This window comes from Podarcis liolepis (genome assembly GCF_965112155.1).
Source record: "Podarcis liolepis genome assembly, chromosome: 8".
NCBI classification, from domain to species: Eukaryota; Metazoa; Chordata; class Lepidosauria; order Squamata; family Lacertidae; genus Podarcis; species Podarcis liolepis.
Genome location: NC_139560.1, coordinates 68278029 through 68300194, shown reverse-complemented (window position 1 = coordinate 68300194; position 22166 = coordinate 68278029). Strand labels below are relative to the sequence as shown.

The window sequence follows — 22166 nt, the reverse complement described above, 5'->3', positions numbered from 1 at the left end:
GGGTTGTGGCGCTCATCTCGCTTGATTGGCTGAGGGAGCCGGCGTACAGCTTCCGGGTCATGTGGCCAGCATGACTAAGCCGCTTCTGGCAAACCAGAGCGGCACACAGAAACGCCGTTTACCTTCCCGCCGGAGCGGTACCTATTTATCTACTTGCACTTTGACATGCTTTCAAACTGCTAGGTTGGCAGGAGCAGGGACCAAGCAATGGGAGCTCACCCCATCGCCGGAGATTCAAACCGCCAACCTTCTGATCGGCAAGTCCTAGGCTCTGTGGTTTAACCCACAGCACCACCCGCATCCCATTAAGGTGCTGTTTTTTCACCATGCAGGTTCAAGACAAGCTTGGGGCCCGAGAAACTGCCCTCTCCCTTGTGTGCTGCCCAATGCACTCTGGTTACCATCTGAGAACGTGCTCTGTATGCCTCTGCCTGATGGACAGGGACTCACTAGGAGCATGGCCTTTTCAGTTGTGGCACCAACATTGTGGAATGCCCTCCCATCAGGCCCCGATTTTATATAGCTTCCAGTGATAAGCTAAAACCTGGCTTTTTGTAAAGCATTTGTGCTGAATTGTTATGAGTCGCTTCGGGTCAGTGCTTGGTGCTTGCTTTCCACCAGTTTCATTCGGCTGATTGGTTCAGATATTTATTGTGTAATTCTTGTTCTTTTGTGACCGTGTGGATTCATTGTTGCTGTTGCATATTGTGGCCTTTTATTGATTGCTACCCACCATGGGTTCTTGGAGCAATTTTTAAACAAAATATAAATATCCTATTACAATTACTACATGGTGACTTTGTCTCTATAGCATTTAACACACGCAATCGTAGCATTGCATTAATAGTGTTAGACAGCACTAATGTTTGTGCTGCTTTGTACAAAAGCCATAATATTTCGAGTAAGGAGGAGAACAGTAACTGAGAGAGGGGGCTGGAATGTGAAATTTGAACTGGTGACATTTGAACTCACATTACTAACCACTGCACAACACCACCATCAGCTTTCATTCATGATCTTCTTTAGTATGCTCCGATAAATTGCTGAAGTCATTAATACATCTGATCAGTTATGGTAAAGGTTGTGTGACTAGGGTTTGAAGCTCTTTTAAGTTTTCAAAGACTAGTATTTTATTTGAATTTCACAGAGTTGCTTCTCTAATGTTTCAGGGTAACGTTCTTCTGGAAATGTGTGTGTTGGTGTTAGAATCACTATACTAGGGATTAAATGATCAAAGTATTTTTAATAATAATAATAATAATAATAATAATAATAATAATAATAATAATAATTGAATACAACCTGCCTCATGCAGATTCCTTTTCATGAATATAGGTGTCATTGTCGGTAATGGGTATTATGGATAAATTGCTTTTCCTCTGTCCTATTCTCTGTTCTGTCTGTCATCCCGAAAGTGCAGAGAAATGAAGAAGGCATATTGATCTGGATTTCTCTTGTGGATTAAAAGGGTTTACATCCACCTAGGCTTGACCTTAATCCAGAAAGGCAATAATGCCAAATTCATGAAATGAATTATGAGTAGTCCATCACCTCAGTGGCTTCTCACAAAAGCATAACTAGAGCTAAACATGCATGCTATTCCTATTTGGGGGGTGGAGAGGACATTTTGTTAGGTTTACACACATACAAACTTTTCAAAGAGCCAGTTGGAATATGTGGCATCACCCTTAACACAGGACAGCCCTAAAGAGCTATCGGGGGGGGCATGTTTTTCCTGAAAGATTGAACAGAAATGTTTTTTTAAAAACACGTTTCCCAGTTCTCTCTCTCTCTCTGTGTGTGTGTGTGTGTGTGTGTGTGTGTGTGTGTGTGTGTGTGTTCTGTTCTGTGTGTTCTGTTCAAGAGGGATAACAGGCAAAGGAAGTAAAGAGGACCTTTCTTCATAAGAGACAGGAAAGGTCTAACAAAAAGAGGATAAGTGCAAGTAAAGAGTACATTGGGCACAAGATAGGCAAGTAGAAACCAATCAGAAGGAGTGCAGCAGAAGCTGGGTTGAAAGAGAGGAAAGTAACAGACTTTGGTTGAGGTGCAGCTGAGATGATGATTTACACTGCAATCCTTTACTACTACTCAAAAAAACAATCCCCATTGAATTCAATGGGAATTATTGCAGGTAACTGCATATAGAATTGCAGCCTTATTTGTTTACAAATTTGTTCCTAGATTATGCTCACCTGACTGGGGAACAACTGAGAGTAGTTAAAAGGGCTGCAGAATAAAAGGGCTCCTTTGGAGGGAGGGTGGGATTTAGATTGAATAAATAATAAATAATATTTATCTGGAGCCCCCTCCCTCCCTGCTGTTTGTTTGATAAATTGGGAGTGGAAGGTATGTTGTGGGCTGTGTAAGATTAGGCAGTGTGCCAGGATGTAGCCCAAGGCATGCAGTTTGCACGTCTGAACAATAAATATTTTTTTAAAAAAATTGGAGGCTATGCATACTTATCAGAGAATGTGCATACTGCCCACAGATTGTACAAAATGCAGTCTACATATCTGTATTCCACAAAGCCTGTTGGAGATTATGCATAACAGTGAGAGAGTGTACAAAATTTAATACATTCTGGAGGAGTTGCTGCAATGGAACCTTGCATAGAGTAGAAAAGAATTTGCTCTCCACCACAAGAATGAGTTTGAAAGCTTTACTGCAGAACAGTTTAAATTTAAAACATTGCAAAATACAAAGTAATACATTGCTCTTAAACAAATAAGCAACGAGGTCCAGTCTTCTTTAAGTCCTCAATTCAGTTCAATAAACTTTTTCCTCTCTTTCTGGTCCCAACTTTCTTGTTCACCATCAAGGAACTTAGTCACTACTGCTGTTGCAGCGGGTCTATTGCTGATGCCAGGATGAGTCATGAATTAGCCGAAAGATTGAAACTGAAGCATCCAACCTTTGCTGCTGCTTTTGCCACAATGAAACCTCCTGTGCCTAATGCAAACTTCTCTTTGCAAAATGTTTTCAAACACAGTGCGTACAAACATTGCATTTTATGCTCTTATATATTTAACACATTCCCCAAGGCCTGCTGGGAATTATGTATACTGTCTAGGAAATGTGTACAGCTCCATCTTCATGGAAGAAATATGTGGCACCTTTTTCATGAGGCCTGTTAAAGTGTACACAATGGCTTCTTTTACGCACATTAACTGATCAACTCACATTCCCCTTAACATAACCTGGCTGAGTCACATGATGATCTGGTACAGCAGCTACCCACATGAATGTATCACATTCATGTTTAGTCTTTGGCATTCACAGGATAACAGTGTAGAGCTGTTACCACAAGTCACACAATTTAATAAGGGCTTCTTTTTTTTAGCTGGTTTGATTGTGGCTTATTTAATCTGACCTTTCCTGCATCTTTTGAAAAGTTATCCTGTTGCACTTAACATCCTTCAAGGACTCTCATCACTCCCAATGCTGAGATAATTTGAGAGTTGGAATAGGAGCCCAGCACCCCAAAAGGAAATGGTTGGCATGAATTTAAAGTTGTACATTATTTTTCAGCCCAAACTTAAAGAGAATCATTAATTGCTTTTTGGGTTTTTTTAGAATGGGAATGAAGATTCTGTGAAAGATCACCTCACTGTAGGATGCCTATAAAATCATATAAAAAGATCTTTCCTCATGGGTAATTATTCAAAAATGTCTTTTAGAGCTGTCACCACGCAAAGGTCATAACCAGAAACCATACAGGGATATCTGCCTTGCTGAAGTTATAAATAAAGAGAAATGGTAGCATAGCTTATATGCCTCTGTATGAGAACTGCTGCTTATTATGTATTATTTACTTCCACCTATTACAGCTGCACAGAGAAGTCCCCTTCAGGCTGCGGGTCCCTATTTTTGCTGTGATAGATGATAAATGTGAAGGGGATTGAAGGTGAAAAGGGTAAAATTCTAGCTTTACTTTTAAAAAATATAGAAAAATAAAGCTGTTCTCTTCTCGATCAGACTGGACTTTTCATTGCCTAAATGTCCCGCAAGAAGTTTAAGAGCCGTTCCATGGACCCCACTTAGATGAACTCCAGCCCCCTACTCCTATATGGTGTGGGAATAAGTGGGCATCAGATATTGTGATACAATCACACTTTCTCTCTGCTAATGCTTTTCGTGAGTTCCTCAACTCTTAAGCAAAGTGGCAAACCTTATCCAGCAGTTCTGCAGCAGTTCTGCAGTTCATTTAAGGAATCTTAAGTAAGGTGGCGCTGTGGGTTAAACCACAGAGCCTAGGGCTTGCCAATCAGAAAGTTGGCGGTTCGAATCCCTGTGACGGGGTGAGCTCCTGTTGCTTGGTCCCTGCTCCTGCCAACCTAGCAGTTCGAAAGCACGTCAAAGTACAAGTAGATAAATAGGTACCACTCAGGCGGGAAGGTAAACAGCATTTCTGTGCGCTGCTCTGCTTCGCCAGAAGCGGCTTAGTCATGCTGGCCACATGACCTGGAAGCTGTACGCCGGCTCCCTCAGCCAGTAAAGCGAGATGAGCTCTGCAACCCCAGAGTCGTCCGCGAATGGACCTAGTGGTCAGGGGTTCCTTAACCTTTACCTTTAAGTAAGGTGGCATAGCGAGGTGCTGCTGTGGAGCTGCTCTCATGTCACCAGTGTTGCTGCTTCTTATCTGGATGTTGTGGGGGCAGAGTGGTGATGAGGTGTGGGCTGTAGAGGTGCACCAGCAGGGGCTACAGATTAGCTATGCTAGTGCAACCACACAGCCCCAGCTTTGCTGCTACCCTGCTACACACCACACACCTTCCAAGTAAGTGGCATTGACTGAGGTGCTCAGAGGCTGCCTCTGCAGTTCCACACATCATGCTGCTGTTGCCTGCACATCTCTTGCCTGAACTGCTGAACTGTAGGAAGCCCAGGGTTTAAGGCTACTGCAGGATAAGGCTGCCAGCATGGACAACTTGCTTGCAGGAGTGTGGCTTGTCCACATTCTGGTTTGGCCTTCGTGGCTAATAATGTTCAGCAGAAGGGAATGGCTCCAGGACATATACCTCCTTGCAAGAGGAGATGGCCCCGACTGCCTTGAAAGAGCCAATTGTGAGTCTGCACTTTAAAGGCCCTCATTGAAAAAAGAGACAACGCGTGTACTTTTGTAAACCAAGAAAATCTTTATTAGTATTATTATTTTTAACCCTCATGGGATCCTGAGGATTAAAACAATTGATCACAGATATTCCCTTTTGGGCAAGTTGGAAGAGTTGCTTCAAGACACTCTCAAATGACTGGTTATTTAGATCCATTTCAGCCTGGTTCCAGGCCTGATTTTGGCACAGAAACTGACTTGGATCACTCTGGTGATTGATGCATGTTGGGAGAAAGAGGGCAGAGTAGCTCTGCTCATTCTTACGGATGTCTTTTAGGCTTTAGGTGATGATCACAGTGGTCATCACTTTTTGATTGCTTGAAAGCATAGGGCAGATTTAACACAGTGGCTTATCTTAAGAAAAAGCCAGCGTCACAACAGAAATTTGCCTCCAGAATTTCAGTTCATTCCTTTTTAATAATATGCTAGCAAGCAGTCCTCACTTTTAAAAATTAAAATTATTTAAAAACAGTATTTTTGCTTGATAATAGTGTGTAAAATCATGGCTATTATTTGTAGCAATTTGCTGCTGCTTCACCAAAGATATAGATCACTGGTTTCACTGTGTTCCGTAACACTAAGCAATTTATTTATTTTTTGAAAAATTGTAAATGCACTTTTAAAAATATAAGGACTTGCAAATACACAGCTTCCTGGAACAGATCCATCAAATATCTATGTGAGTACTTGATAATGCTGGGTAGTTCTGCTGAGATTTGGGAATTTGTAGGAAACAAGACACTTATTTAAACTTCAGTAATAAGTGATTTAACTATTGCTAATATCTAAGCAGCCCTGACGGGCTTTGCAGTAATCGTGAGTGGTCAGTTAACATGTACAGAATCCAACATCCATTTCCCACTCATATTGTGCTATATTAGGGACATGGGTAGTGCTGTGGTCTAAACCACTGAGCCTCTTGGGCTTGATGGTTAAAAGGCTGGCAGTTTGAGTCCACGCAACAGGGTGAGCTCCATTGCTCTGTCCCAGTTCCTGCCAGCCTAGCAGTTTGAAAGCACACCAGTGCAAGTAGATAAATAGGTACTGCTGTGGTGGGAAAGTAAATGGTGCTCTGGCACTCATCACAGTCCTCTGTGCACCAGTAGCAGTTTAGTCATGCTGGCCACCTGACCCAGAAAGCTGTCTGTGGACAAACACTGGCTCCCTTGGCCTGAAACGAGATGAGTGCCACACCCCATAGTTGCCTTAGACTGGACTTAGCCATCCAGGGGTCATTTAACTTACCTTTATATTGGTTGACTTTTAACTGTTGGTTAATCTCATTCAGAAGCCTCTCAAAGCACCATTGGTTTGATCTGCATCTTTCATCTCTTAATTCATTATAGAGTAGTGAAGAAATTTGTACTAAAAATAGCCTCCTAGTTTGATTCTAAGTTGTAAAGTTCACTCCTTCCTGTTAAAAGTAAAATGGGAGAATTTCTTTTTTTAAATGAAGTTGCATATTAGTGAGATTTGTGCAGAACAAAGAAGACAACTTAATATTGCAATAACAGTGCTGATTCGTGGTAAACTTGTATCTGCCACTGATGCAACTACTCATGCTTAAAATCTCCCAGGGCAGATCTAAGAAGACCGCCATGTTCAACAGTTAATTCCAATCACATTTGGAATAAGAGAATTATTGATGAGTTTCACATGAAAACAAACATGCATAGCTTGCAGCAGGAAATATCATTAGAAAAACATATGTCACTGAAAAGCTAGTGGGAATTTAGTCAAGCTGGAAGTATTCCTTGAAGATACTTGTGTGGCACAATCTGCAAAAGCACTTTGCTACTGAGCTTGCATGATAACAAATGTGCTATTCTGGAAAAAAGCCATATTTGAAGATATACAGTACATTTATACCAGGAATGCAGAACTTTCAAATGTTTGTGGACTCAACTTCTTTCAGCCCCAGTCAGAATGGCCAATGGTCAGGGATGATGGAAATCGTTGTCTAGATACAGTCTAGCAGAGGGCCACAGATTCCTCAACCTTGATTTATAGCTGTGTCATTTGCTAGCCTGTGGTTTTTAATTGGTTTCCCCAAACCATGATATGAACAACAGGGGAAGTCAGAAAAGTCAGCTCAGCTGATGATATCAGGCATCTTGAAACTCTCTACTAGGAGTGGTCTATTTTATTATCTTACCTGATCTGGATTGAAATCTTTGTGTATGGCAAGGTACTGGGTCTTTAAGGACTGGATCAAATGAAATAGTTGTGCTAACTGCAATGAGTCCTGCTAGTTCACTGGGGCTTTCCCCCTCCTCTATGCCCTGAAATCAGCTTGGATAGGTGAGGGGAACCCTCAGAACAGTGCATGGGGGAAAGGAGATCATTCCATCTAGCAAGCAGAAAGACTTGTGCTGACAGAATGAACATATTAGCACAATGTTGACTTCCATCCTAACCCTTTACCTTCCTTGCAATCCAAATCTGGATTGAAGAGCAAATTACTTATAAAAAACCATCACACATTTCCTAATCAATAATTAGTTGAGCTTTCCATTCTTTACATAGAGGGTGACTCAAAATTGACCATGCAGCTGGAAACTCCATAGTACAGGTGGTTGTTTTTTTGTGTGTGTTTTTAAAGCTGGGTTTCTGACTGTCACAAAATCTGTTTTGCAAACTGGGATTTGTGTTCGTGGTCTTTAGCACATCATCACCATGTTTTTGAACAAAACTTCGCATCCAGTTTTCAGGACTTGCATTGAACTAATCTTTTATAACTTTTCAAAATTCAGTATGCTTTCATAATGTGGTAATGAAAATGATTTGAATTTGAGTTTTGCCTTTCTCCAGAGACATTAAAAAAATTATAATCTAAAACCATAGGCCTCATTTGGGCAATTAGCTTCTTTCCAGACTGCTTTACAAACACAATCATTTTCTGTGTGAAATTCACAAGTCACAACAGATATTTTTTTCCAAGGTCAAAGGGTTTCATTCAAGTGGTGGCAAGCTTAAGATGTGATCACACGTTTCCACTTATTTGTTTGCAGTCTGTGTGAGAGACAGGAGAGAATTCCCCTGGATGCAACCATTTTTTTGAAGGGGGAGGGTGCTAGAATGAGTATGGTTAGAAAAAGAAAAATTCCTCCATACTTGAGATTGATTGTTTGAGTAACTAAATGGAATACAATGTCAAAAGAAATTGGAAGTGTAGTAATTCATTCTGTTCTGATGAAACTGTTCTGAAGTGTGGACTTGGGAGTCAGTGTTAAGTGTGGGGAAGTAATCTGGGGCATAACCTTTTGGGGGATGAGGAAAATTACCCCAAGCCTCATGCATGAAGGAGGCCACATCAACTATGGCAATCAACCATATAGATTGGCTTCTTTTTATTCTTTGGCAATCACTCATAGCTGAGTAAGATTGTCTTCCATAAACACGGTTTAACAATGAGTCCGTAAGTGACTGTGGAGGCCAATTCTGGATCCACACGTCCTTCCACAGTGGGGACATTGATTTCTGGGGGGGGGAGTTGATCACAGTGTGGATTTGCCAGACGTGCCTTTCTCTTAGCATGTTTCTTCCTTGCATCCTGAGTTTGAGTGTCTTCAAAGCCCATGACACCTTTGGTAAAGACTGTTCTCCAATTGGAGCACTCGCAGGCCAGTGTTTCCCAGTTGTCAGTGTTTATACTACATTTTTTCTAGATTTGCCTTGAGACAGTCTTTAAACCTCTTTTGTTGACCACCAGCATTACTCTTTCCATTTTTAAGTTAGGAATAGAGTAGTTGCTTTGGAAGACGATCATCAGGCATCTGTACAACTTGACCAGGCCAACAAAGATTGGCATTGCCATACTGTTGCCCCCTTTCCTCCGCCTTGAATCCCAGTAACCTAAGCACAATAAGCTTCATCGGGGAAAACACGCATACATTCCTTTATTTTTCTGTGCTGCTTTTCCATACTTCAAACCATGCTCAAGGTGGCTCACAACATAAAAAATACACAATTACAACATAACAAAAGTAGTCACAAACAATAAATAAAACATGTCCAAATTGAGCACTTTCCACATAAATCTTATCTAAAACTAAGACACAAAAAGCAACAACCCTTCTCTCCCCACAACAATACCCCCTAAAGAGTCTGTTCAGCAGCCATAGCTTTTGTAGCTGGAGTCAATCAGGATTCTGCCCTCCCAGGCCAATTGGAAAAAGACCTGCAGGGCAGAGAACAGGAGTCACAACCATGAAACAAACTCTGCTGTGGGGTAGTCATATCTTTTTATGCACTAGCTAAATTACTTACATTAGAAACACACACACACACACACACACACACAGAGAGAGAGAGAGAGAGAGAGAGAGAGAGAGAGAGAGAGAGTTGGCTGTTAGTGTACCACCAGTTAGACTTACAGGGCAATCTTTTGCATGTCTACTCAGAAGTAAGTCCCACTGAGTTCAGTGGCAATTTCAGTTTGTACATGACTGCAGAATTAATGTTTCAGAAGTGGAGTCAGCTACTCCAACACCTTATCAAGAAAAATAGCAATTGGTCCAGTTTCTCCACTTTTTGGCCATTCTGGGAGGAGTCAGGAGGCTTGACAGAGGTTTGTGCTTTAGTCCTGGTGCCAAATGTTGTATTTTGAGCCAGTCTGGAATTTTAGTGCACCAAGCATGCCTTCATTGTTTTCATATGCCCTTTACACCCAAAACAGACAGTGGCACTCTGTAATCTTTGGGCACTTTGAAATATCTGGTTCCAGTGCTTTAGAAGCCAAAAGGGCTTCTAAAACCTCTTTAGGAAAAAAATAAAAATAAAAGTTGTTAGATCTCATGGTAAATGACTAAGACAACAAGGAAAACAACAATTTCATTTCCATTTATGTGTATTAAGGTAGTGTAATAAACAATCTCATCTTCATTCTCTTCTTTTGACAAGGTTTATGTTGTGACAAGTGTGTGCATGATATTAGTCATACGTAGGGAGTGGGGAAGAAATTCAGTTCAGTGTGCATTTAAAGCCTGAGCTGTCAATTTCACACTTTCAGAAACTCTATGTGAACTGAAAAACAGCTAACCTTTGAAAATCACACTTATCTGAATTTTTGGTGCAGTTCTCCATCCAAACAATGTTTACAAAAATGCATATATTAGGGGAAAGTGTACATAAAAATGAAGATATTAGTGAAATGTTGCGGGGGGGTGGACACCCCCCTGTCACCATCCTCTATCTGGCTCTGTCTAGCAGATTCAGAATGAAATGTTTTGAATTACTTTCTTTTGACCCCAAATCTCAGAAAAACCTGTCAAAATCTTCAGTCATTTGAAAACTAGAATGTTTTTTTTAAAAAAAAATAACATCAGGGAGTACCTTTCATGTGGTTAACAAGTATACAGTCATACCTTGGATCTCAAACACCTTGGCTCCTGAACCAATCGGCTCCCAAATGATCAAAACCTGTAAGCGAATATTCCAGTTTTCGAACAATTTTTGGAAGCCAGACATCCAGTGCAGCTTCAGCGGCTTCCGATTGTCTGCAGGAGCTTCCTGCAGCCAATCTGAAGCCACGCTTTGGTTTCCAAATGTTTTGAAAGTCAAACGGACCTCCGGAACGGATTCCGTTTGACTTCCAAAGTATGACTGTATTTTGCAAATAAACTGAATAAGCTGAACTATATCATTGACTGAAGCCCCAGGGCTTTCTGCAGTATAAATAGCCCGTGGGAAACTTTCAGTTGTTCCTAGATAGTCACTGCAGGTGCACGCTCAGGATAAAATGCCAGAAGCTATTAGAAGCATCCAGAACTGAGCTACCTGTGAAACGATTGGTCAGTTCACGGAAGACACGTCTGTTGCCCAGTTGGGTTGCCATTTGTAAAACTAGAATGTCCACAACATCATCCAAGTGACGTCAGTCAGCATTTCAATTTCAAACATTCTGATTATTTCTACTTTTAGCTAAGTATTTTTTATTTATTTACTTGATTTGGGGGGGGGGCTGCTGAGCACCTGGTGCGCGCGCGCGCGCACACACACACACACCAATTATGCCCATGACCTCCAGTGGCAAATGAATGGATGAATCAAATGACCTTGCTCATGAAACAAAAGGTAAGGACAGAAGTGAAGAGACATTACTATCTCATTTCTTCAAATAGGATGCCATTGCCCTCCCCTGAAGTCTTATTGAATCAGAGATACGCCTCCTTCTTATCCAATTAGCCAGATTCTCACTGGCCTTACGGCATTTCACCATCAGTGCAGATGAGAATTACTCACCTGAAAATTCAGAGCCAGCCCTATCCATCTCCAGGGCACTGGGCTGCTCAAAAATGAAATGAATTTGAGGCTCATTCTTCCAGGCCAGGGGGTGGACTTTACACTTTTGGCAGCAATGCCTGACATTGGTTGCCTCCTCCTTCATCTCTGCAAAGCTCATTTTTGCTTAAGAAACAGATCCTCCATGCTTTAAATGACTCATCATTGGCATGCCTCTCTGTTAAGAGTTCCCAAAGCTTTTGCAACCCAACGGAGTGAAAAGTTGAGAAACTGTGACTGTAATGTCTCCATGCTCTGTATCACTGCACTGTACTCAAGGCAGCTGACACCTCCAGGCCTGACATGAATTTATTGTCATGAGCAACTTGCAGAGAGTGCAGCAAAGGAGCTGGAGGAACTGATAACATCTTGTCAAAACATCCTCCAGAACTTGGATATGTCCTCATTCTGAATGTGCCCCTGAAATGAAAGGCAAGCCATATCACCTGAAGCATTTAAACTGGCCTGACAACAATGTTTTGAAAATAATCCAGCCTGGGGAGGGATGGTCCCCTGTGATTCTGAACCTTCCCGGATAATGATAGAAAATTCAGAAACCACTAAGAAATTCTACTTACTTTTTTAAAGGTACAATGATTTTCTGTACACTTTCCTTCCCTCTCTTATTAATCAGTACAGCTCTCTAACACTATAAGTCTCTAGCTAATAAAATGACACTCTAACTAATTATATAATTCTGTTATGCAGTAACTCTCTAATTCAATAATGTCCTGACTCTCTGTCTCCCTCCCTCTGCTTCCTCTGTCTTCGAACTCCCCTCAAAGATATGCTTTCACCAAAGACTTGTGGCAAGTCACCCAGCTGGATGATGTGTCACAATGAAAGCTATGTTACTGTTACTTTGCAACCTTGCTCAGCAGTGGTCTTCTTAATATTAGTTTTGCATAGCTTTCAGTGGATCTTTATTTTTAAAAGAACTCTAGACCACCCTTCTTCTTGTGATGCCCAGTGCAGTGTCCAATCATAAAAAATTATAAGAAATCAGCATAATATCCTTCAAACAAAAATAATACACAACTGTTGAGGTAGGACAGAGGACAGCCACACAATCCCTGGGGAAATGAAAATTGCGTAACCTGCTGACAGAAAGATTGTAGCGTAGTTAAGTATTCCATATGTGTTTTCCTTCATGAGCATCTTTGGCTTTGTAAGTGCCATCATCTGGCTTCTGCCTACGCATGGAGATATTAAAACAATGAACACATTTTTGCACATTCCAGGTTGATTCTCTTTGGCACCCAGAATACTTTGCATTTGATGGGTCTGAGACTGTTGCAATAGTGGTTTGAAGAAAGTTTACAGCAGGCAGGGCCAAACTTTGTCCTGGGACTACAGTTCCCATCATCCCGACCCTTGGTCCTGTTAGCTAGGGATGATGGGAGTTGTAGTCCCAAAACAGCTGGAGGGCCAGGTTTCGCCATGCCTGGTTTACAGTAAGGAATTGGTTGGAACTTTTCCAAATAATACCACAGCTTTCTATTTCTATTTATTTCATAATATATATATACCATTTGAATGTAAAAAATCAAAATCAAAGCAGTTTATCTGCGTCTGCCCAGGAAAGGTACATGTCTCAGTGATGAAGCCACATACATTGCATGCAGAAGGTCTCAGCATCTCCAGGTAAGCCTCCACCTGAAACCCCAGAGTCCTGCTTCCCACCAGTGTAGGCCATGCTGCGTCTAGCTCAGTAAACATCTGGACCAGCATAAAGCAGCCTCATATATTCCTGTCTGCTGTCTTCAAAAATTGATTTTAGTTGCCCCAACAAGACACCAGTGCTCCCAGTGTCTGTTCTTTTCGGTACAATTTTTTCTTAACAGTTTGTTTTCAAACTTCCTTTTTCTTCTTTATACATCTGTGTATTTAACTTCTGCATCTTCCATTCTTGTACTCCAAGATTTTTATTTATTTAGATAGATAGATAGATAGATAGATAGATAGATAGATAGATTGTACTTGTTAGTCAATAAACAAGCACCAAGTGCATGTCACGTTAGATTTGATCGGCAGAAATCCCCTTTAACATGTTTGCAACAAAATTCTTTGTCTGCTCGTATTATTAATTATGAATCTCCTTTTACACATATTTTTGAAGGTGATATCCAGTCATATCATAAAACGAGCTAAAATGCTTTTTTTTAAAAAAAACAGTACAAAACAACTGGAAATGGGTTTAAAAGCAATAAAAAATTAACACCTAAGGCAAGAGACCTTTTCAACCAACGGGGGGGGGGGGGGATTAATGGAAAGCCAGAGATTTTACATACATATATCTTAGTTATCTGACATATGTCAGTTTTGTGTGTACTATATAGTTGAGCGCCAACAATCCACTACAAAGTGGCACATAGCCCTTGGACACTTTGCCAAGCACATGAACTTTCTCAGTATGTGCATGATCCAGGAGCTCGTGACCTCCAATTGGAGCCCTGAGAAAAAAACTTTTGATTTGATTCATTATCCTCACTGAGGCCTTGTTCTCACAAATAGCATATGAGGTCATAAATCTGTGTCTGAACTGTACCAGTTCAGACTGCCAGTGTTGGTTCACATGAATGAACACTGTCTCTGAATTAAAAAACAAAAGTAAATCACTGGCAGCGAAAACTGGATATCAGGAAGAAGGATTCTAGCCTAGCCATCTTCCTGACGTGCTAGCTTTATTGTGTATTGCAATTCTTTCTTTTTTCATAATGATAACATTCCATCATGTGGATTTGAAGTGGTCATGGCCAAGACATGCATTTAGCAACTGAGGTGCTGTTAGTGGCTGGAATAGCATTCCAAGAGAAAAGGAATTGTCTGAATGCTGTTCATTTGCTTAATATGACCATTAACCATAATCATCCCCGTTCCTTGTTTAATTTAAACTGCATTGCCAAACAAACCATTTTCTCTATCAAAAGTTCATTTACAGTTTCTTTGAGGTACAGGTTCACTTGAGGCTCTTGGTATTCTAAATCAAACATATAATTACAAACCATTGCCAAATTTCATAATAAGGTTTGGTCATTTATTTTCATTAGTCTATTAGAACAATTTTGATTATCCTCTTTTTTTGGTAGAAAACAGTAAAAGCTGCTTAAAAGCCATTACCGGTAATTACCAACACCCTAGCCAGAATCTAGTTTTCCTGAGAAATTTCCAATCCTCCTTGGAAGTAATGAACCAATAGAAGATGTTCCTACTGTTGGGATTCAAGCCATTATCAGGAGAAACTGGCCACTCTCCAGGCACCCGGCTTGAATCTCCGGTTGACCTCCCTGTCTGCGTTCTCCGGCAGAATCCAGGCTAGGTCGTGATCGGCGATCCTCCTCAGCGTGAGAAGAACACACCACTCTTTCCTGCCCCCCCCCCCAGGCAGGGGAAAGAGATAGACAGAAACGTATTTACATGCCTTTATTTCTGTCTTTGCAGCATTACGGAAAAACACGTCTGCTCTCTTCAAACTCCAACAGCAGAGAGACAAACTCCTCCTCCTGTACTTCCTGTACAGCTCATATTACACTCTGAGCTAATTCCGGTGCCCTCTGCACTGTGAATTGACTGCCCCTCTGTTTCCCACGGAACAGTCCCAACATTCCCATTATGTTTTGCTTTCAAGCTACCAACTCACGGCCGCATTGCTTCTATATCGTAACACCTACTGGACAATTCTTTTCTCAGTTATAATGAAATGTCCCTTAAAAAGTTACCTTCCAAAGTTTCCCTCTTCCCCCTACATAGGAAAAAGACCACACATTTGGTAAGTTAAAAAATGGTTTGCTTACAAAGTCCTCAAAGGTCAAGTTCATGTGCTTCAGAAAAGTTGCACAGGCAGTAAAACTTAACTTATTTACAAAGTGGTGAAAGTTTCAATATTATATGGCTTGTGAGAGCCGTGCAGTTGAGCTGAATCAACCAGCTCAGAGGAGAACAAATGCTTGATTACTTAGTCCCTCCCAAGTGAACTGAAGTGGACATAGCTAAGCCTGGCTGGACAACTTACTCTGTGGTATTAACCTCTTCTTGCATTAATTAGACTTAATCATGTTGGTTATAGGAGGCTGGTTATCCCACAAGTCTCAGTTAGTTTCATGAGACTTATTCCCAGGTAATGCTGTGTAGGTTTACAACCTTAGTCCTAGGTAAATGGCCATAGGATTTCACCCTTATTAGAGGGAAAATCCTTCTTTTAAAGTACTTTAGGCTGCAGCCCTATACACAATTAACTGAGAGTAAGACTCACTGAATTCATTGGGACATCTCTGACTAGATATCCATAGGACTTCTCTGTTATAAGCTTAAACCAATGGCCATTTTTAACTACCATTTTTTTTAAACTTCCCTGCCTGGAAAAAGAATTCTCCTAATAGATTATACAATACATATATTGTATATTTTGTAACCATAAATTAAGGCAACAGTGTAGATTTATAGCTAGATAAAAAGCACGTAATTTTATAATAGCGCTTAATATCCAAGTGTCATATTAAAGCACCTTAAGAGTGTGCCTAAATTTTATGTGTGTTGACATAAAAGAGAATGTGGCTAGGATCAAATTTTAATAGTTTAATTAATGTGATCTATTTCTCTCTTCAGATTATTTTCCTCATAGCTGTTTGAGTTTCATTTCATTATTTCCCATCCAGTATGCAAATAGATTTGATAGAAATGTCAAACTAAGTGTCCTTGTGGAATTGCAAATGATAGTGGAAAGGAAGACTTGGTCCTTGTATGTCTCTATATTGCAGAGTGCTTGGATGAAGGAGGGGCTGCCTCCCAAACCAACCTTATTGTATGGCTTGGTGAAGAAAGAACAAAGCCAGTTTATGTGACCTACCAAACAGGCTATATTTCCTGGTGAAATTTGTCGAGTGCTGTTACCAAGTACAGTCATACCACATGTTACGTTTGCTTCATGATACGTTTTTTCAGGTTGCGTCCCACAGCGACCCGGAAGTACCGGAAAGGGTTACTTCCAGGTTTCGCCACTCACGCATGCACAGAAGCACTAAATTGCATTTCGCACATGCGCACAAGCGCCAGATCGCGCCGCACACATGCGCAGATGCAGCGCTTCAGGTTGTGGGCTTTTCATGTTGCGAACGGGCCTCTGGAATGGATCCCATTCACAACCAGAGGTACCACTGTATTAGTGATTACACTGACTACTGTCAACAGAAGCCTTTCCAGCATTGCTGCTTTCTACACATTATGATTGTGGTATACCCACGCAGAAGTGTAAGCTGATAAACTGCAGAGATATTAAAGTGGAATGTATCTCTGGGAGGATCATGTGTTTGGATCCTAGTAAAAGGTAAAGGTAAAGGTACCCCTGCCCGCACGGGCCAGTCGTGTCCGACTTTAGGGTTGTGCGCCCATCTCACTTAAGAGGCTGAGGGCCAGCGCTGTCCAGAGACACTTCCAGGTCACGTGGCCAGTTTACCTTCCCGCTATAAAGCGGTAGCTATTTATCTACTTGCACTTAGGGGTGCTTTCAAACTGCTAGGTGGGCAGGAGCTGGGACTGAAAGACGGGAGCTCACCCCGCCATGGGGATTCGAACCGCCGACCATACGATCAGCAAGTCCTAGGCACTGAGGTTTTACCCACAGCGCCACCCACGTCCCGTGTTTGGATCCTACCTTATATTAAAATATCCGCAAACAGAGCACAGAAGGCAAATGGATGGGCTGGAATCTTTCTCCCTGATATTCTGTTTCCCTTTTTTTGTGCAAGGAGAAGTATGCAAAAGTGGTATCTCCCCACATGCTGTTTGAAGTGGTACAGTCCATTTTGATCACCTTGTTCAGTTGCTGAAAGCAGAGGTTTTCAACCTTTTTGAGTCCACCTCTCCCTTGACCAACTGCATTCTTTCTGCGGCATCCCTTAGGGGCTCAAAAGCCCTTGCCTGCAGAGTCGACAGCCCCTTACCCCTTTTTTTAACACCCTCCCTTGTGGAGTGTTCCCTCAGCCTCCTCTCCTCTCCCCTCTCCTTGGGAGTTCTCTGGGTAGCTGCAGCTGCTGCCCCTGGTATCTGAGCTGCTCCCCCATCCCAAATAGAGGTGCCTCCTCACATTGCTCCACAGAGGCCTGGGAAGCACCCCCTGGCCAGCCCCAAAGGCACCATTCACCTGGGGAGCTTGTAGCCAAGGTTGCTGCAACAAATAGCTGTGCAAGCCTTTGGGAGGCAGAAACGCGAGGGGGCATCAGAGGAAGGAGGGAAGGAAAGAAGGACAGAGGCCAGTGTTGCCTCTGACCATCATTCAAGGCACCCCAGGGTGCCATGGCACACTGGTTGAAAACTACTGACATAAAGTGTGCCAAGAAGCTTAGTTTAAGCAAAAGTTGTCACTGGGTTTTAAAAGTTGTTGTCGTTGTTTATCAGATTTGTCTCTCAGTTAGCTGATATGCAACAATCAAGTTGGTGTCTCAAGTCCTCAGGGAGCTCCCTGATGACATGACTAGTTTTTCTGTCAAAGCACACATTGATCTGTGGAAAGAGCAGATGACTTGGGTGATTGACCCAATCACTTTTAAGTGCCCTCTTCCTGCTAAATATAGCCCATTTTGCCTCCTATTATATTGGGCAGCTTGAGACAACAAAGTGTTAGTAGTAGCGGTAGTTGACACCCATCTGTCATGAGATACAATGGAGTGGTCCTCCAGGGATGAAATCAAGCCACTGAAGAATCACAGCACCTGCTGTGGCTGCAGAGACTGGTGCTGCCTCCCATGTTGTTTTTGCTGTGTTAGCAGCACAAACAACAACACTTTTGTTCACCTTATGCTCTTCCCACTTAGGTCCTGACTTAGCTCTCACCTGTGGCTCTTAGAAGCTGTCAGCATGTGACAGTGGCCACACCTTGTGAAATGGCTTCAACTGGCCAGCTAAACTAAGTGAGGGTAGGAAATTGGTCTCAAACCCTTGGAGAGTTAGAGACTTCCCCTGCCTGTGGAGACAGACTCTGGTGGAGACAGTAGACGAGACCAATATTGGGTGCAACTGTCAACTAGTAATAGTATTTTATTTATATACTGAGTAATGCCAGGTTTCAGAAATGAGCTTCAGTTATAGTAGTCTGAGGATGTGGACAAATTGCTCTGGGACATACAGCAGTGCTGTAGTAGAGCAGGGACAGGAAGGGACAAAGAGTCGTCACTTAGTTCACAGCCGGGACAATGATGCCATCTCTTAGAGTGCTATTTGCCAGTCCTCTGCATGCTGAATTCTCACAGAGGAACCCACCAAATAAGCTCAACAAAGGAAGAGGCTAATTGCATCAGCATGCAATTGCTACAGGTCCTGAAAAATCCCAAAGCCCCTTTATTATGACCAACCCAAAATGTTACACAATAGTGAGAAAACCGGGTTTTTTCATCAGGCTGGATGTTAAAGCAAACCAGGAGGAGGGGTGTGAGAAAAAGATAGCTTGGTAATGAAGCCACAAGGTATGCATTGGTCAAAATGCATTTTTGTTGTATGTTCTTAGAAAGGGGCATTTCTACAGAGATTGGCATGCTTGCGCTTCAGAATTTACTGCTACATCCCTGGGATGCAGTCTACCACTTGTGCACATGACTTTTTCCTTCTTAATTGATCTCATGTAATTGAGGAGAGATAACCAGCTGAGTTTAAGAGGTAATTATTGCCTCATTATGAGCAGGAGTGATCATTTATTTATTTATTTTGATTCCATTTATGAAGTGCTCCCCATAAAACATATTGAAGTTATTTCACAGTGAAAACACCGTCATTTATAAGGAGGGTCGTGTCCGTACTCCTTATAGAGCCTGATTTGGACCTGGATGATTAAAAGCTAACAACCTATCTCAAATTGGACAGTGTATTTGAATGGTTGTGTATCTGAAGAAGTGTGCATGCACACGAAAGCTCATACCAAGAACTAACTTAGTTGGTCTTTAAGGTGCTATTGGAAGGAATTTTTTTATTTCAGCATCAGGTGGGATTCTATTGCATTGAACATCTACCTGGACTGGAAGAGGGCTAATAATACAAAAAAAATATTTCCATGCCAAACAGAGATCTGCTATTTAACAGTTCAGTGGTTTCAGGAGGTGGTGTTACTAATTCTGCACAGGGTTGCACTTCTCCTTAAGGAATAAGTGTCTTATTTAAGAGTGCTACTAGATCTGGCCCTTAATTTGGATGCCCAGATGGTATCTGTAGCATGGATGACCATCCATTGGCTTAGGCTGGTTTTCCAGTTACAGTCTCTCCTAGATAGATCTAACCAAACAGCACCCATCTTTAGAAATGTGATCTTGCCTCTACTGCACTTCCAGACTCAATTCAATGTGCTCGTTTAACCTTTAAACCCCTAATTTACTTGAGGCAAGGATACTTAATAGACCATCTTCTCCCATATGAACCTGCCTGAAACTTAAGACCTGCATTAGAGTTCCTCCTTCAGTTACTCCTATAAACTGAGGTTAAGTGGGTAGCAACTGTATGAATGGCTTTTGGGGGGTGAGACTTCATTTGAGGAATGGACTTCCACGAGAAGTAAAAGGAATTCCAACTCTTCTGTCTTTTAGAAAATACATCTACTGTAGTGCCCTTTCTGTTCACCAAGACCTTTAGTGCTGTGTGTGTGTGTGTGTGTGTGTGTGTGTGTGTGTTTGCTTGCCTTTTTATAATTCCTATTATTGTGCTGATTTTGATTTCATTTGAACTTTACTTCTTTTCCGTTCAGGCTTTTGTGTACTTATTGCCCTTGTTGCTGCCGTTTTATAGACTTTTTCATAAGCCACTTTGGATGTTGTTTCAACAGAAAAGCAGGCTATAAATATTTGCAGTAGTTCACAATGAGTACAGTTGTGCTGTAATAATATTTACTTAACAATGCATATGATTATGTTGTAATAATATAATCATAAATAAGTGTTCTGAATGCTACACACACACACACCTGGTATAAAGCAGTTTCTTATTTCCTAACCTAAAAAGCTGAAATGTTTTTGGAGTTCCGCCTAGAGGAGCTACTCCAATCCCTTGTATCATTTCGGCTGCCTCTTTTCTGTATAATTTCCCAGAATTATGATAAACAAGAAAAGTATGCAGTATCCCAAATGTGGCCACACCAACATCAGTATAAAGATGATATGATACCTACTGTACATATTACAAAAGGAAATATGTACTTCTTCCTAAAGGGTCATATATTTGCCATGTCCTGAACTAGTTATTTTGCAAAATGTAAGCAATTCTTTAAAGGGACGCAGGTGGCGCTGTGGGTTAAACCACAGAGCCTAGGACTTGCCAATCAGAAGGTCGGCGGTTCGAATCCCCGCGACGGGGTGAGCTCCCATTGCTCGGTCCCTACTCCTGCCAACCTAGCAGTTTGAAAGCACGTCAAAGTGCAAGTAGATAAATAGGTACCTCTCCGGCGGGAAGGTAAATGGTGTTTCTATGCGCTGCTCTGGTTCGCCAGAAGCGGCTTAGTCATGCTGGCCACATGACCCGGAAGCTGGCTCCCTTGGCCAGTAAAGCGAGATCAGCACCGCAACCCCAGAGTCGGTCACAACTGGACCTAATGGTCAGGGGTCCCTTTACCTTTACCTTTAAGCAACTCTTTATCACTTCCCAAAGTAACCTTACCTATCTCAGAACTGTCTTCTAGCACCTAAGGAAAATTGGGCAAAGGTATGGCCTACTAGGAGAGGGTGGTAATGTTGAATTGTCATTGAAGGAGGAAAAATATGCAGTCATACCATTGTTTGTACTGCCAATAGAGTGCTTAAACTCACAAGATCAGGAAGTACCATAACCAAGGAAGAAGTAAATGCTTCTTGGCTGGGATGGAATGATAGAAAAACAGACACCGGGGAGAAGTCATTGAAATAACTTCCACATGATGTCACTGGCCCCATCTTCATGTAACAGTAAGCCATATGGCATAGCATGATCAAGCCAAGCGCTTGTTTGTTGTTGTTAGCATCTGTCTGTCTCGGGAGACAATGGAAGAGTGCGCCTTTGGCAGTGAAGTCAAACTGTTGGAAGGTTGCAGTGCCTGCTGTGGCTTTGGAGTCCAATATGGGAGGTACATATTTTAATTGCAGGTGGGACAGATGAAGGCATCTGGTTTTGCAGCTACAGGTGCACAATGGCTTTTCTTCTCTCTGCACTAATTCTTCCTCTGGTCACTGCTCTGGATACCAGACCTGATTGTCTGTCTCCAGGCCCTGATATCACCTGCAAGGGAATCCCACACAATAGAGTTCACGTTGCCAGCCTTCAAGTCAAGTTTGTAGACATCTTGGTCTGCCAACAGGCCTAGTAGAAGGTTGGCACTTTATTGACCAGAGGCTGCCTGGTTTAAGGAAGGCAGTAACTGACCAGTGACACACGATGATCTCTCCCACTGACAAAGGCAGCCTGTAGGTCTCGTACCTTCTGCCAATCAGGTTCAACTTATAACTCATAACTGCTGCCTCCCTCATTGTTTTTGCTGCATTTGCAGCACCGAAGTGACTTCTCCAGGGCACAAGCCTTGGCAGTGTATATGGAAGTCCTGGGCTGCCCAGACAACAAGACCCCTCTCTCGGTCTCACTGATTTGTTCCGAAGGAAAGGAAAGCAATACATTTGGCAACCGCCTGGCTGCAGGAGTTGCTGGAAGGAGGCATGCAAGGTGCCCTTTTATTCTCCCAAATTTGTCCCGTAAGGCAGTGGATATGGATTATTCCTCAGGGTTTACCCCTGAAGTCTTTCTCATGAATGGGTATAGCTGCAAGGCAGCGGAG

General features: G+C 42.0%; 1 protein-coding gene and 1 long non-coding RNA gene across 4 annotated transcripts in view; one reads left to right on the top strand and one right to left on the bottom strand.

The window, feature by feature from the left end:
• CDH20 (cadherin 20) overlaps positions 1–22166 on the top strand; it is a 155331-nt gene that overhangs the window by 57646 nt on the left and 75519 nt on the right. The window lies entirely within an intron of this gene.
• LOC310713729 lies at positions 11689–12165 on the bottom strand. Its single transcript, XR_014529433.1, has 2 exons — positions 11974–12165; positions 11689–11815 (listed from the first exon to the last, which is right to left on the bottom strand). It is a non-coding gene; the product is annotated as an uncharacterized lncRNA (long non-coding RNA).